The 16,251-nt window shown below is 47.1% G+C and overlaps 1 protein-coding gene across 5 annotated transcripts in view; it reads left to right on the forward strand.

The window, feature by feature from the left end:
• The window catches only part of LOC134352781 (gastrula zinc finger protein XlCGF42.1-like), a 146,856-nt gene that overhangs the window by 27,692 nt on the left and 102,913 nt on the right, over positions 1-16,251 (forward strand). For 4 of the 5 annotated variants that reach the window (XM_063060231.1, XM_063060235.1, XM_063060234.1 and 1 more), the window contains 2 exons: positions 7,464-7,957; positions 8,507-8,735. The gene's annotated coding sequence lies outside the window, so the exon portion shown is untranslated. The remainder of the gene's footprint in view (positions 1-7,463; positions 7,958-8,506; positions 8,736-16,251) is intronic. The other variant, XM_063060232.1, reaches the window with a different exon arrangement.

Raw genomic sequence — 16,251 nt, forward strand, 5'->3', positions numbered from 1 at the left:
AGCCACTTCGTAGGCATTCTACAAATTTCCTCTCTTAGGATCCAGCACCAACCTGCTTTTCCCAAGCTGCCTACAATATTGAAATCTCCCATAACTATTGTAACATTACCCTAATTGCATGCCATTTTTATTTCCCGTTGAAATTTATATCCCACACCCTGGCTACTGTCTGGAGGCCTGATTATACCTTCCATCAGGGTACTTTTACCCTTGCAAGTTTCTTAACTCTTCCCTCAAGGATTCTACATCACCTGATTCTATGTCACCTCTTTCTAAGTATTTGATTTCATTTTTAACTAACAGAGCAACCCCACCCCTGCCTACCTGCCTGTCCTTTCTATACAAGGTGTATCTTTGAATGTTAAGCCTCCAACTATGATCTTCTTTCAGCCATGACTGAGTGATGCCCAGAATATCATACTTGCCAATCTCTAACTGTACTAGAACATCAGTGTTCCTTATTCAGTATACTGCGTGCATTCAAATGTAACACCTTCAGTCTTTTATTCATTACCCTTTTTTGATTTTTGCCCCCAGGTGTAGAACTGGTGGATGTGATGTACTGTATATGGACTTTCGGTAGGTTTTGATAAGGGTACACATAAGAGGTTAGTGTGCAGAAGTAAAACATACGGTAGAGGAAATATTTTTGGAATGAACAGAATTGATTGACATACGGGAGAAACAGAATAAACAAATCAGTGTCAGACAGTACCAAGCGGGTTGCCATGGGGATCAGTATTTGAGCCACACAAAGCACACTCCTGATCTCTCCCTTCCTTCCCTTTTTTAAAAAATTTCATTTCCCATTCTGGTTACATTCTCATCTCTCTTTTCCTCTTGCCCATCTCCTCTGTCTGGTTTCACCTTGCCTTAGAAGTTGTACTTCCTCTCCCCCCACCTCCTTCCTTTGGCTTCGGCCTCCTTCTTTTCCATCCTGTTGGAGGGTCTCAGCCCGAAATTTCAACTGTTTATTGCCCTCCACGCACACTGCCTAAGTTGCTGAGTTCTTCCAGAAGTTTTTGTGTATTGCTTCAGATGCCCAGCATCTGTAGAATCTATCTACGAATACTGGAAGCACTTAGTAGGCCAAGTTGTGTCTGTTAAAAGAGAAAGAGTGAATGATTCAGGTCCAAAACTCTTCATCAGAACGGGGAACGAGAGACGAGAGAGCAGTAGGAAAGCTAATGGTGGATGCAGGCAACAAAGGGAATATTTCTGCTGGGGTGAGCCCAGCTGACTTGCCTTGTCAGTTCAGCAACAGTTACAGTCAGATTAAGCTTCTTTACTGGCACAAACAAGAGAAAATCTGCAGATGCTGGAAACCCAAGTAACACACATAAAATGCTGGAGGAACTCAGCAGAATGGAAGAAAAGGTGGTCGGGGGGAGGGAGGGAGAAACACAAGGTGATGGGTGAAACTGGGAGGGGGAGGGGTGAAGTAAAGAGCTGGGAAGTTGATTGATGAAAGAGATACAGGGCTGGAGAAGGGGGAATCTGATAGGAGAGGACAGAAGGCCATGGAAGAAAGGGAAGGGGGAAGAGCACCAGAGGGAGATGATGGACAGGCAAGGAGATAAGGTGAGGGAGAAAAGGAATGGTGAAGGGGGGGGGGCATTACTGGATGTTCAATAATGGAGGCTACCCAGACAGAATATAAGGTGTTGCTCTTCCACCCTGAGTGTGGCCTCATCGTGACAGTAGAGGAAGCCATGTATACACACCAGAATGGAAAGCAGAATTAAAATGGCCTGAAAAAGCGGGATCTCCCAGTGGCCACCCATTTTAATTCCACTTTCCACTCCCATTCCAACATATTACTCCATGGCCTCCTCTACTGTCGCGATTGAGGTGACACCTTGTATTCCATCTGGGTAGCCTTCAGCCTGATGGATTGAACATCGAATTCTCGAACTTCTGATAATGCAGTCCCCCCCCCCTTCAGCATTCCCCATCCCCTTTTCCCTCTCACCTTATCTCCCTGCCTGCCCATCGCCTGCCTCTTGTGCTCCTTCCCCTTTTTACTTCCTTCCATGGCCTTCTGTCCTCTCGTATAATTCCCCTTCTCCAGCCCTGTGACTCTTTCACTAATTACCCCTCCCCTCTCCCAGTTTCACCGATCACATTGTTTCATCCTCCCCTCTCCCCCCACCTTCTTACTCTTACTCCTCATTTTCTTTTGTCTCCCGCCCTGCTGAAGGATCTCGGCATGAAATGTTGACTCTACTCTTTTCCATAAATGCTGCCTGGCCTGCTGAGTTCTTCCAGCATGTTGTGTGTATTGCTTGGATTTCCAGCATCTGCCGATTTTCTCTTGTTTGTAATTTGGATTGGAGAGCATGTCTCGTGAGGATAGGTTTTCTCAAGGTAGGTTTTTTTTTAGATTATGAGAACACCCAGTCCTCTTTTACTGTCATTTAGAAATGCATACATGCATTAAGAAATGATACAATGTTTCTCCGGAGTGATATCACAGAAAACAAGACAGACCAAAGACTAACACTGACAGAACCACATAATTATAACATATAGTTACAGCAGTGCAAAGCAATACCATGATTTGATAAAGAACAAACCATAGGCACAGTAAAAAAAAAAGTCTCAAAGTCTCAAGTCGATCGACTCCGAGTCCCTGATATCAGGCGGCAAAAGGGAGAAACTCCCTGCCATAAACCTCCAGGCACCGTCAACTTGCCAATACCTTGGAAGCAGCCAACACTGAGTCCATCCATCTGAAAACCCTGAGCTTCCGAGCAGCCTCTCCGATACAGCCTCCCGAGCGCCATCCTCTGCCGAGTGCCTGCGACCTCTTCCCCAGCCGCTGAAACACGCAAAGCCGAGGATTTCAGGGCCTTCTGCTCCGGAGATTCCGGTTACCACACAGTAGCAGCGGCAGCGAAGTGGGCACTTCAGAAGTTTCTCCAGATGTTCCGCTGTGCTCTCATGTCTGTCTCCATCAAATCAGGATTGTGCACCGTCCCCTACTTGACAGATAACAGATATTCATCACCGCTGTCATCGCACCGCCATCTTCTCGCCTCTCCCGGGAGGATTTTCCCTCTTCGGAGCGAAGGACTATGAGAGGCACCTTGATAGAGGTGTACAAGACAATAAAAAGTATAGATTTAGTGGCTAGCCACAGGCTTTTTCGCAGGGTGGAAATGGTGAATATCAGGGAGCAGGCTTTTAAGGTGATTGGTTGGGGGATATCAGAGGTAAGTTTGTGAGTGGTGGGTATGTGGAACACGCTGCCAGGGGGCTGGTAGAGCTAGATGCATTGAGAACATTGATTCACATATTGGAGGGCTGTGTAGTAGGGAAGAATTAGATTTGGTTAAGGGGTCAGCACAACATTGTGGGCCAAAGGTCATACTGTGATGTAGTCTGTGTAAAAGGCAGAATAAAGTGTTACAGTTACAGAAGTGCAGCTGGACAATATTTTATACTTTGTTTACCTGCACTGTACTTTCTCTGTATCGTTTACATGTTATTCTGCATTCTTAGTTTTACCTGGTTCTACTTCTGTCATAAGGCGGGGTGGCTGGGAACAGACCCAAGTGCAAGACACAGACACTGAAGTACTAGGGACAGGACAAGGATACAGGGCGATGGCAAGGACATGGGCAGGAAAACCAGGAACCTGGAACAGGATTGGACAAAAGAGCTAGGAGCCCGGGCTTGGACTCCGAGCCAGAGACTGGACAAGGACCCAGTACCTAGGTCTTGCCTCTGGCTCGGGCCCCAGAACCAGGCAAGGACGAGGCTGAAATCTACAGGCTAGAGACTTGGCTTGGCAAGAGGCTAGAGGCTGGAGTCTTCAGGCTCAAGGCTAGGCAAGAGATGAGGTGAGGCTTGGCAGGAGGCTGGAGACTTGAGACTAGAGACGAGGCTGGAGACTTGAGGTGAGACTGGAGGCAAGGTGAGGCTTGGCAGGCTCCTCCTGGGCAGGGCGTGGATCACCACCCGATAGAGGCAAGGGACAGGAAGGGACAGAACCAACCCCAGGTAACGGCAAGATGGCCTGGCTTACCTGGGCGGAGGCAAGGGACAGGAAAGGAGCTAGGTGGCTCCAGGACCAGACGGCAAGACAAGAACTTCAGGTGAGGCGAGAGTTACCGGCAAGACAAGGCAGAAACAGGGTAGATAGGAAAACCTGGAGCAAGGGTCGATGGACCGGACCGTGAACTGGAATACGGCCTTCACGGACTGGACTATGACAACTTCAATGCACAGTGTAATGATCTGTAAGAACAGTTTTCAAGACATTGCTTCCATTGTGTCCTGGTACGTGCGACAATGATCAACCAATACCAATAAGCTAATATGAATAAGGTGCAAGGCCAACACAGGGTAGATTCTGAGTTGTAGAGTTCACTTTGTACAAGAGATCTATTCAGGAGTACGATAACGTTTGGGTGTAGAACCTGCCCTTGAGCCTGATGCTTTCAGGATTTTGTATCTTCTGCCCAGTGGGAAGGTGGGAGAATGTCCTGGGTGGGTGGGGTCTTTGATTAGGCTGGCTGCTTTATTGAGGCAGTAAGACATGTAGACAGAGCCCATGGAGGGGAGGCTGGTTTCTGTGATGTGCTGAGCTGTGCTCACAATTCTGCAATTTCACATCTAGCCGTGATACATTGGATGTAATGTTGGAGCGTTTATCAAAATTGGCGTGTGTCAACAGGGACACACTGAATATCTTTAGCCTCTTGACGAAGTTGTTCTTGCTAAAGAGATTGTGCAGCACAGCTTCCAATTCCTGAGATGGCATGAGAGATATTGATGATTAAGCCGATATTCACCGGTTTAAAAGATTGAGATAAGATGGACACTTGACATCACAATCTATCTCATTATGATTCTGCATTTTCTTTGTAGCTGTTGCACTTTGTTCTTTTTTCTGCTCGTTACCGGAGTTGGGTCTTGAAACTCCAGTCATCCAGCAGAGGTTAAATTGGTATTGGATACAGGGTTCAAACCTTCTTGTGTAGTAAAAGTCGGGTGTTGCTGTGGATATCGAGGGTGACTGTCTTAAGATGCAGCTTGCTAGATCAGCTGGAAAGCTGGGCAATGCAATGCAAATGGGGTTTCATCCTGATCAGAAATTTCTCCAGATTGCAGTTCTAAATGGAATCAGAATTAGAATTGGGTTTATTATCAGTACATGGGTCATGAAATTCATTGCTTGGCAGCAGTACAATGCAATATGCAAAATAGGCATCCGTTAGTCTCATGAGACCATGGCTTTGCGCCTTAGAAGATTTCTAGGGCGCAGGACTGGGCAAGGTTGTATGGAAGACTGGCAGTTGCCCATGCTGCAAGTCTCCCCTCTCCATGCCACCGATGTTGTCCAAGGGAGGGGCATTAGGACCCATACAGCTTGGCATCGGTGTCGTCGCAGAGCAATGTGTGGTTAAGTTCCTTGCTCAAGGACACACACGCTGCCTCAGCCAGGGCTCGAACTAGCGACCTTCAGATCACTAGACAAACGCCTTAACCACTTGGCTAACGTGCCAAAATATGTAAAGTATCCTGTGTATTACCATAAGAAATACTGTTTTGTATATATTGCAAAAATGGTGAGAAAGTGTTCATGCAACATTCAGAAATCCAATGATGGAGGGGAGGAAGCTGTCCCTAAAATGTTGAGTATATGCCTTTAGGCTGCTCTACCTCCTCCCTGATGCTGATGAGAAGAGGGTGTGTCCTCATGGTGATGAGAAGAGGGTGTGTCCTGGGTGGTGGGGTCCTCAAGGTGATGAGAAGAGGATGTGTCCTGGGTGGTGGGGTCCTCATGATGATGAGAAGAGGCTGTGTCCTCATGGTGATGAGAAGAGGGTGTGTCCTCATGGTGATGAAAAGAGGGTGTGTCCTGGGTGGTGGGGTCCTCGTGATGAGAAGAGGGTGTGTCCTCATGGTAATGAGAAGAGGGTGTGTCCTCATGGTGATGAGAAGAGGGTGTGTCCTGGATGGTGGGGTCCTCATGGTGATGAGAAGAGGGTGTGTCCTGGGTGGTGGGGTCCTCATGGTGATGAGAAGAGGGTGTGTCCTCATGGTGATGAGAAGAGGGTGTGTCCTCATGGTGATGAGAAGAAGGTGTGTCCTGGGTGGTGGGGTCCTCATGGTGATGAGAAGAGGGTGTGTCCTGGGTGGTGGGGTCCTCATGGTGATGAGAAGAGGGTGTGTCCTGGGTGGTGGGGTCCTCATGGTGATGAGAAGAGGGTGTGTCCTCATGGTGATGAGAAGAGGGTGTGTCCTGGGTGGTGGGGTCCTCATGTTGATGAGAAGAGGGTGGGTCCTCATGGTGATGAGAAGAGGGTGTGTCCTGGGTGGTGGGGGTCATCCTTGAGGGTTGCCACCTTTCTGAACAATCATCTATCTGCTGGGGAGGCTCGTGCCCATGATACAACGCTCTGCAGCTTTTTCTAACTCTATGCAGCGGCCCCTCCATACCTGGCATGAGGTAATTGAGGCTCGAGTCCCACACCACCATGTCAGGCACAGTTATTACCCTTCAGCCATCAGGCTCCTGAACCAGTGTGGATAACTTCACTCACCTCAGCTCTGAACAGATTCCACAACCTATTGACTCACTTTCAAGAGCTCTTCAACTGGTGTTCTTAATGTTATTTATTTGTTTAAATTTTTATTATTATTCATTGATTTATCTTCTTTTGCACATTGATTGTTTGTCGGTTTTGTTTATCTATAGTTTTCATTAATTCTATTGTGTTCCTGGCCCCTTCAACACCTATAGGGACACTTTCTTGGCTGCATTGGTTTCAGCTTAAAGTTGCCTAATATAAAGACAACTTTAATGTTTGCAGCAATAAAAACTACAACCCAGGCCTTGGATTCCCTAATTTGGTGTCATTCCCTGCAACGGTGAAAGAAAGCGCAGATGCAAATAGCCCTGTGGCCTACTTCTGTTTCTATTTCTGATGCGGATTCCTGTGCTTCTCAAGTCTTGGCAGCCAGCGCCAAGTTCTGGAATTCACTCCTTCAGTTCTCTTTGTCTGTCTGTTCCAAACCCGGGTTTCCATCATTGATCGTATCACTTTCTATAGAAATCTCAAACATTAGGATAATTCTCCATTTAAGTCATTTGGATCATTTCATTAGATTGATGAATGCAGAGACACGAGGCTGCAGATGTTGTAATCTGGAACAACAAAAATACAAGACGAAGGAACTCACTAGGTCGGGCTCTATCTATGGAAGGAAATGGACGTTAACATTTTGAGTGGTGATGAGGGCTCTCGAACTGAAATGTCAGTGATCCATTTCCCTGCCAGATGCTGCCTGAGTGACAGGTCCCTTCAGCTTCCTGTGTGTTGTACCAAATAAAATTGTGTTTTTAGCAACACAAAATGCTGGTGGAGCTCAGCATGTCTGGCAGCAGATATAGATGAAGTCCTGACGAAGAACCTTGGTTCGAAACATGAACTCTTTGTATCCCTCCATAGATTCTGCCCGACCTGATGGACAGAGACAAAAGAAGGTTGCTGTGAATATGAGACAGTGAAAAGCAGCGGATGGACTGGATGGAGTGAATAGCCTCCAATGTTGTGAGGAGATGTGGAAGCTAAGTTATGAGAACGAATAAGCAAAAGGTATTTCACACATGAAGAGCTGTTCTCTATAAATTGATTTTCAAAAATGCTGGAAATCTGGAGCAATACATACAAAGTGGTGCAGGAACACTACAGGTCAGGCAGAGGGAAATTAACTCTGTATATTTCCAGCTCAGACCTCCCAGTCCTGATGAAGGGTCTTGGCCCGAAATTTCGACAGTTTATCGATGGAAGGAAACTCTGCTCTGCTGATTTTCTCTGTCTGTTACAACTGTCAACAGTTTAAAAGCAGCGAGAAATGAGAAGAACGTGTGTTACTGTTTCACTTCTGTGACAGTCATCATTCTGACACTGCAGATGCAGCTATTTTAAGATCTTTCACAGCGGTGGGTTTGAGTTTTGGGTCTTCCTTGATACATGCTAAGATGTGTAACACAAAATGGAAGTTTGTAAGACAAAATGGTGTTTAATCTGCAATGTAGGAATGTTTTGAGTATGTACAATGGGGCCAGTCCACAGTAATATTTTAAGAAGTTGGTGTTAGTGGCAAGGGAAGATGATTCTGCCGGTGCCGCCTGGTACTGTCCCATGGGAAAATATTAGCTTCATTTCGTTGTTTAAAGTGCGTATCTTCCCTTAGGCTGATCTAGTGCTGGAGAAGGGGAGGGGGGGAGCCAGGGAAAGGGAAAGCTGTAGGATACACCGCCAGTACATTTTGTTGATAAATACTAGTGTCTTTTTAGTACCATTTAATTAACTATTTTTGTTAAATACTTAATTAATTTAACAATTAACTATTTTGTTCTCTAAGAAAATTTATTTTATTTTCTTTGTTTCTCTAATAAAATTGTTCTCTAATTTGTTCTCTAATAAAATTAATAAAATATTTTGTTCTCTAATAAAATTATTTCTTATAACCTTGAATTGGTGTACAGTGCCTCCTTTGCTTGCGGAAAGCTCTTGCAGCTGAATGAGGACAGGGACACATTTCCAGTTGTGGGGAAGACCCTCGGGAAGAAAGGGGAAGGAACGGTGTGAAACAAAAGATCCCCGGACGCGAAGGGCTCAGCGCGCATGCGCAGTACTGGCCGGGCCTGGGAGACGTTTCCATGGCGACGGCGGCAGAACAAAGCCGGTGGAGTGAGAATCTCTGCGTATCGAGCGGTAGGGACACTGGGGCAAGTCTCGGCCCTCTTGCCTTCCTCAGCCTTGTCCTGGGTATAGACCCCACTCTTCCCAATCCCCGAGCCGGCCATGAGAGCAAGCGCCCTTGTGGCTTCTTCCAGTGCTTAGCGGTAAAGTGCATTACCGCCACCTACTGAGAATCATCCAGACACTCCCTTCCACACCGTCCCTTTCACATTCATGTCCCTACCACATTATCTCACCTAGTACTGAGCATCATCCAGACACTCTCTTCCACACCGTCCCTTTCACATTCAAGTCCCTACCACATTATCTCACCTAGTACTGAGCATCATCCAGACACTCTCTTCCACACCGTCCCTTTCACATTCACGTCCCTACTACAGTACCTCACATAGTACTGAGCATCATCCAGACACTCTCTACCACACCATCCCTTTCACATTCACGTCCCTACTATCTCACATAGTACTGAGCATCATCTGGACACTATGTTCCACACCGTCCCTTTCACATTCACGTCCCTACTACAGTACCTCACATAGTACTGAGAATCATCCAGACACTCTCTTCCACACCGTCCATTTCACATTCACGTCCCTACTACAGTATCTCACATAGTACTGAGCATCATCCAGACACTCTCTTCCACACCGTCCCTTTCACATTCACGTCCCTACCACATTATCTCACCTAGTACTGAGCATCATCCAGACACTCTCTTCCACACCGTCCCTTTCACATTCATGTCCCGACTACACTATCTCACATAGTACTGAGCATCATCCAGACACTGTCTCCCACAACGTCCCTTTCACATTCACGTCCCTACTACAGTACCTCACATAGTACTGAGCATCATCCAGACACTCTCTTCCACACCGTCCCTTTCACATTCATGTCCCTACTACACTATCTCCCATAGTACTGAGCATCATCCAGACACTCTCTTCCACACCGTCCCTTTCACATTCACGTCCCTACTACAGTACCTCACATAGTACTGAGCATCATCCAGACACTCTCTTCCACACCGTCCCTTTCACATTCACGTCCCTACTACAGTACCTCACATAGTACTGAGCATCATCCAGACACTCTCTTCCACACCGTCCCTTTCACATTCACGTCCCTACTATCTCACATAGTACTGAGCATCATCCAGACACTCTCTTCCACACCGTCCCTTTCACATTCACGTCCCTACTACAGTACCTCACATAGTACTGAGCATCATCCAGACACTCTCTTCCACACCGTCCCTTTCACATTCACGTCCCTACTACAGTACCTCACATAGTACTGAGCATCATCCAGACACTCTCTTCCACACCGTCCGTTTCACATTCACGTCCCTGCTACTGTATCTCACATAGTCCTGAGCATCATCCAGACACACTTACTTCCGCACCGTCCCTTTCACATTCATGTCCCTACCACAGTATCTCACGTAGTTCTGAGCATCATCCAGACACTCTCTTCCACACCGTCCCTTTCACATTTACGTCCCTACTACAGTACCTCAGATAGTACTGAGCATCATCCAGACACTCTCTTCCACACCGTCCATTTCATATTCACGTCTCTACTACAGTAACTCACATAGCACTGAGCATCATCCAGACACTCTCTTCCACACCGTCCATTTCACATTCACGTCCATAATACAGTACCTCACATAGTACTGAGAATCATCCAGACACTCTCTTCCACACCGTCCCTTTCACATTCACGTCCCTACTACAGTACCTCACATAGTACTGAGCATCATCCAGACACTCTCTTCCACACCGTCCCTTTCACATTCACGTCCCTGCTACAGTATCTCACATACTACTGAGCATCATCCAGACACTCTCTACCACACCGTCCCTTTCACATTCACGTCCCTACTACATTATCTCACCGAGTACTGAGCATCATCCAGACACTCTCTTCCACACCGTCCCTTTCACATTCACGTCCCTACTACAGTACCTCACATAGTACTGAGCATCATCCAGACACTCTCTTCCACACCGTCCCTTTCACATTCACATCCCTACTACAGTACCTCACATAGTACTGAGCATCATCCAGACACTCTCTTCCACACCGTCCCTTTCACATTCACGTCCCTACTACATTATCTCACATAGTACTGAGCATCATCCAGACACTCTCTTCCACACCGTCCCTTTCACATTCACGTCCCTACTATCTCATATAGTACTGAGCATCATCCAGACACTCTCTTCCACACCGTCCCTTTCACATTCACGTCCCTACTACAGTACCTCACATAGTACTGAGCATCATCCAGACACTCTCTTCCACACCGTCCATTTCACATTCACGTCCCTACTACAGTATCTCACCTAGTACTGAGCATCATCCAGACACTCTCTTCCACACCGTCCCTTTCACATTCACGTCCCTACTACAGTACCTCACATAGTACTGAGCATCATCCAGACACTCTCTTCCACACCGTCCCTTTCACATTCACGTCCCTCCTACAGTATCTCACATAGTACTGAGCATCATCCAGACACTCTCTTCCACACCGTCCCTTTCACATTCACGTCCCTACTACAGTATCTCACCTAGTACTGAGCATCATCCAGACACTCTCTTCCACACCATCCCTTTCACATTCACGTCCCTACTATCTCACATAGTACTGAGCATCATCCAGACACTCTCTTCCACACCGTCCCTTTCACATTCACGTCCCTACTACAGTACCTCACATAGTACTGAGCATCATCCAGACACTCTCTTCCACACCGTCCCTTTCACATTCACGTCCCTACTACAGTATCTCACATAGTACTGAGCATCATCCAGACACTCTCTTCCACACCGTCCCTTTCACATTCACGTCCCTACTACAGTACCTCAGATAGTACTGAGCATCATCCAGACACTCTCTTCCACACCGCCTCTTTCACATTCACGTCCCTCCTACACTATCTCACATAGTACTGAGAATCATCCGGACACTCTCTTCCACACCGTCCCTTTCACATTCACGTCCCTACTACAGTACCTCACATAGTACTGAGCATCATCCAGACACTCTCTTCCACACCGTCCCTTTCACATTCACGTCCCTACTATCTCACATAGTACTGAGCATCATCTGGACACTCTGTTCCACACCGTCCCTTTCACATTCACGTCCCTACTACAGTACCTCACATAGTACTGAGAATCATCCAGACACTCTCTTCCACACCGTCCCTTTCACATTCACGTCCCTACTACAGTACCTCACATAGTACTGAGCATCATCCAGACACTCTCTTCCACACCGTCCCTTTCACATTCACGTCCCTACTATCTCACATAGTACTGAGCATCATCCAGACACTCTCTTCCACACCGTCCATTTCACATTCACGTCCCTACTACAGTACCTCACATAGTACTGAGCATCATCCAGACACTCTCTTCCACACCGTCCGTTTCACATTCACGTCCCTGCTACTGTATCTCACATAGTCCTGAGCATCATCCAGACACACTTACTTCCGCACCGTCCCTTTCACATTCATGTCCCTACCACAGTATCTCACGTAGTTCTGAGCATCATCCAGACACTCTCTTCCACACCGTCCCTTTCACATTTACGTCCCTACTACAGTACCTCAGATAGTACTGAGCATCATCCAGACACTCTCTTCCACACCGTCCCTTTTACATTCATGTCCCTACTACAGTATCTCACGTAGTTCTGAGCATCATCCAGACACTCTCTTCCACACCGTCCATTTCACATTCACGTCCCTACTACAGTACCTCACATAGTACTGAGTATCATCCAGACACTCTCTTCCACACCGTCCCTTTCACATTCACGTCCCTACTACACTGCCTCACATAGTACTGAGCATCATCCAGACACTCTCTTCCACACCGGCGCTTTCACATTCACGTCCCTACTACAGTACCTCACATAGTACTGAGCATCATCCAGACACTCTCTTCCACACCGTCCCTTTCACATTCACGTCCCTACTACACTACCTCACATAGTACTGAGCATCATCCAGACACTCTCTTCCACACCGTCCCTTTCACATTCACGTCCCTACTATCTCATATACTACTGAGCATCATCCAGACACTCTCTTCCACACCGTCCCTTTCACATTCACGTCCCTACTACAGTATCTCACCTAGTACTGAGCATCATCCAGACACTCTCTTCCACACCGTCCCTTTCACATTCACGTCCCTACTATCTCACATCGTACTGAGCATCATCCAGACACTCTCTTCCACACCGTCCCTTTCACATTCACATCCCTACTACAGTATCTCACATAGTACTGAGCATCATCCAGACACTCTCTTCCACACCGTCCCTTTCACATTCACGTCCCTACTACAGTATCTCACATAGTACTGAGCATCATCCAGACACTCTCTTCCACACCGTCCCTTTCACATTCACGTCCCTACTATCTCATATACTGCTGAGCATCATCCAGACACTCTCTTCCACACCGTCCCTTTAACATTCACGTCCCTACTATCTCACATCGTACTGAGCATCATCCAGACACTCTCTTCCACACCGTCCCTTTCACATTCACGTCCCTACTACAGTATCTCACATAGTACTGAGCATCATCCAGACACTCTCTTCCACACCGTCCCTTTCACATTCACGTCCCTACTACAGTATCTCACATAGTACTGAGCATCATCCAGACACTCTCTTCCACACCGTCCCTTTCACATTCACGTCCCTACTACAGTACCTCACATAGTACTGAGCATCATCCAGACACTCTCTTCCACACCGTCCCTTTCACATTCACGTCCCTACTACAGTATATCACATAGTACTGAGCATCATCCAGACACTCTCTTCCACACCGTCCCTTTCACATTCACGTCCCTACTACAGTACCTCAGATAGTACTGAGCATCATCCAGACACTCTCTTCCACACCGCCTCTTTCACATTCACGTCCCTCCTACACTATCTCACATAGTACTGAGAATCATCCGGACACTCTCTTCCACACCGTCCCTTTCACATTCACGTCCCTACTACAGTACCTCACATAGTACTGAGCATCATCCAGACACTCTCTTCCACACCGTCCCTTTCACATTCACGTCCCTACTATCTCACATAGTACTGAGCATCATCCAGACACTCTCTTCCACACCGTCCCTTTCACATTCACGTCCCTACTACAGTACCTCACATAGTACTGAGCATCATCCAGACACTCTCTTCCACACCGTCCCTTTCACATTCACGTCCCTACTACAGTATCTCACATAGTACTGAGCATCATCTAGACACTCTCTTCCACACCGTCCCTTTCACATTCACGTCCCTACTACAGTACCTCAGATAGTACTGAGCATCATCCAGACACTCTCTTCCACACCGTCCCTTTCACATTCACGTCCCTACTACACTATCTCACATAGTACTGAGCATCATCCAGACACTCTCTTCCACACCGTCCCTTTCACATTCACGTCCCTACTACAGTACCTCACATGGTACTGAGCATCATCCAGACACTCTCTTCCACACCGTCCCTTTCACATTCACGTCCCTACTATCTCACATAGTACTGAGCATCATCTGGACACTCTGTTCCACACCGTCCCTTTCACATTCACGTCCCTACTACAGTACCTCACATAGTACTGAGAATCATCCAGACACTCTCTTCCACACCGTCCCTTTCACATTCACGTCCCTACTACAGTACCTTACATAGTACTGAGCATCATCGAGACACCCTCTTCCACACCGTCCCTTTCACATTCACGTCCCTACTATCTCACATAGTACTGAGCATCATCCAGACACTCTCTTCCACACCGTCCCTTTAACATTCACGACCCTACTACAGTACCTGAGATAGTACTGAGCATCATCCAGACACTCTCTTCCACACCGTCCATTTCACATTCACGTCCCTACTACAGTACCTCACATAGTACTGAGCATCATCCAGACACTCTCTTCCACACCGTCCCTTTCACATTCACGTCCCTGCTACAGTATCTCACATAGTACTGAGCATCATCCAGACACACTTACTTCCACACCGTCCCTTTCACATTCACGTCCCTACTACAGTATCTCACATAGTACTGAGCATCATCCAGACACTCTCTTCCACACCGTCCCTTTCACATTCACGTCCCTACTACAGTACCTCACATAGTACTGAGCATCATCCAGACACTCTCTTCCACACCGTCCCTTTCACATTCACGTCCCTACTACAGTATCTCACATAGTACTGAGCATCATCCAGACACTCTCTTCCACACCGTCCATTTCACATTCACGTCCCTACTACAGTACCTCACATAGTACTGAGTATCATCCAGACACTCTCTTCCACACCGTCCCTTTCACATTCACGTCCCTACTACACTGCCTCACATAGTACTGAGCATCATCCAGACACTCTCTTCCACACCGTCCCTTTCACATTCACGTCCCTACTACAGTATCTCACATAGTACTGAGCATCATCCAGACACTCTCTTCCACACCGTCCCTTTCACATTCACGTCCCTACTACATTATCTCACCTAGTACTGAGCATCATCCAGACACTCTCTTCCACACCGTCCCTTTCACATTCACGTCCCTACTACAGTACCTCACATAGTACTGAGCATCATCCAGACACTCTCTTCCACACCGTCCCTTTCACATTCACGTCCCTACTATCTCACATAGTACTGAGCATCATCCAGACACTCTCTTCCACACCGTCCCTTTCACATTCACGTCCCTACTACAGTATCTCACATAGTACTGAGCATCATCCAGACACTCTCTTCCACACCGTCCCTTTCACATTCACGTCCCTACTACAGTACCTCACATAGTACTGAGCATCATCCAGACACTCTCTTCCACACCGTCCCTTTCACATTCACGTCCCTACTATCTCACATCGTACTGAGCATCATCCAGACACTCTCTTCCACACGGTCCATTTAACATTCACGTCCCTACTATCTCATATAGTACTGAGCATCATCCAGACACTCTCTTCCACACCGTCCCTTTCACATTCACGTCCCTACTACAGTACCTCACATAGTACTGAGCATCATCCAGACACTCTCTTCCACACCGTCCCTTTCACATTCACGTCCCTACTATCTCATATAGTACTGAGCATCATCCAGACACTCTCTTCCACACCGTCCCTTTCACATTCACGTCCCTACTACAGTATCTCACATAGTACTGAGCATCATCCAGACACTCTCTTCCACACCGTCCCTTTCACATTCACGTCCCTACTACAGTACCTCACATAGGACTGAGCATCATCCACACACTCTTCCACACCGTCCCTTTCACATTCACGTCCCTACTACAGTATCTCACATAGTACTGAGCATCATCCAGACACTCTCTTCCACACCGTCCATTTCACATTCACGTCCCTACTACATTATCTCACCTAGTACTGAGCATCATCCAGACACTCTCTTCCACACCGTCCCTTTCACATTCACGTCCCTACTACAGTACCTCACA

The sequence above is a fragment of the Mobula hypostoma genome, chromosome 10, assembly GCF_963921235.1.
Source record: "Mobula hypostoma chromosome 10, sMobHyp1.1, whole genome shotgun sequence".
Classification (NCBI taxonomy): domain Eukaryota; kingdom Metazoa; phylum Chordata; class Chondrichthyes; order Myliobatiformes; family Myliobatidae; genus Mobula; species Mobula hypostoma.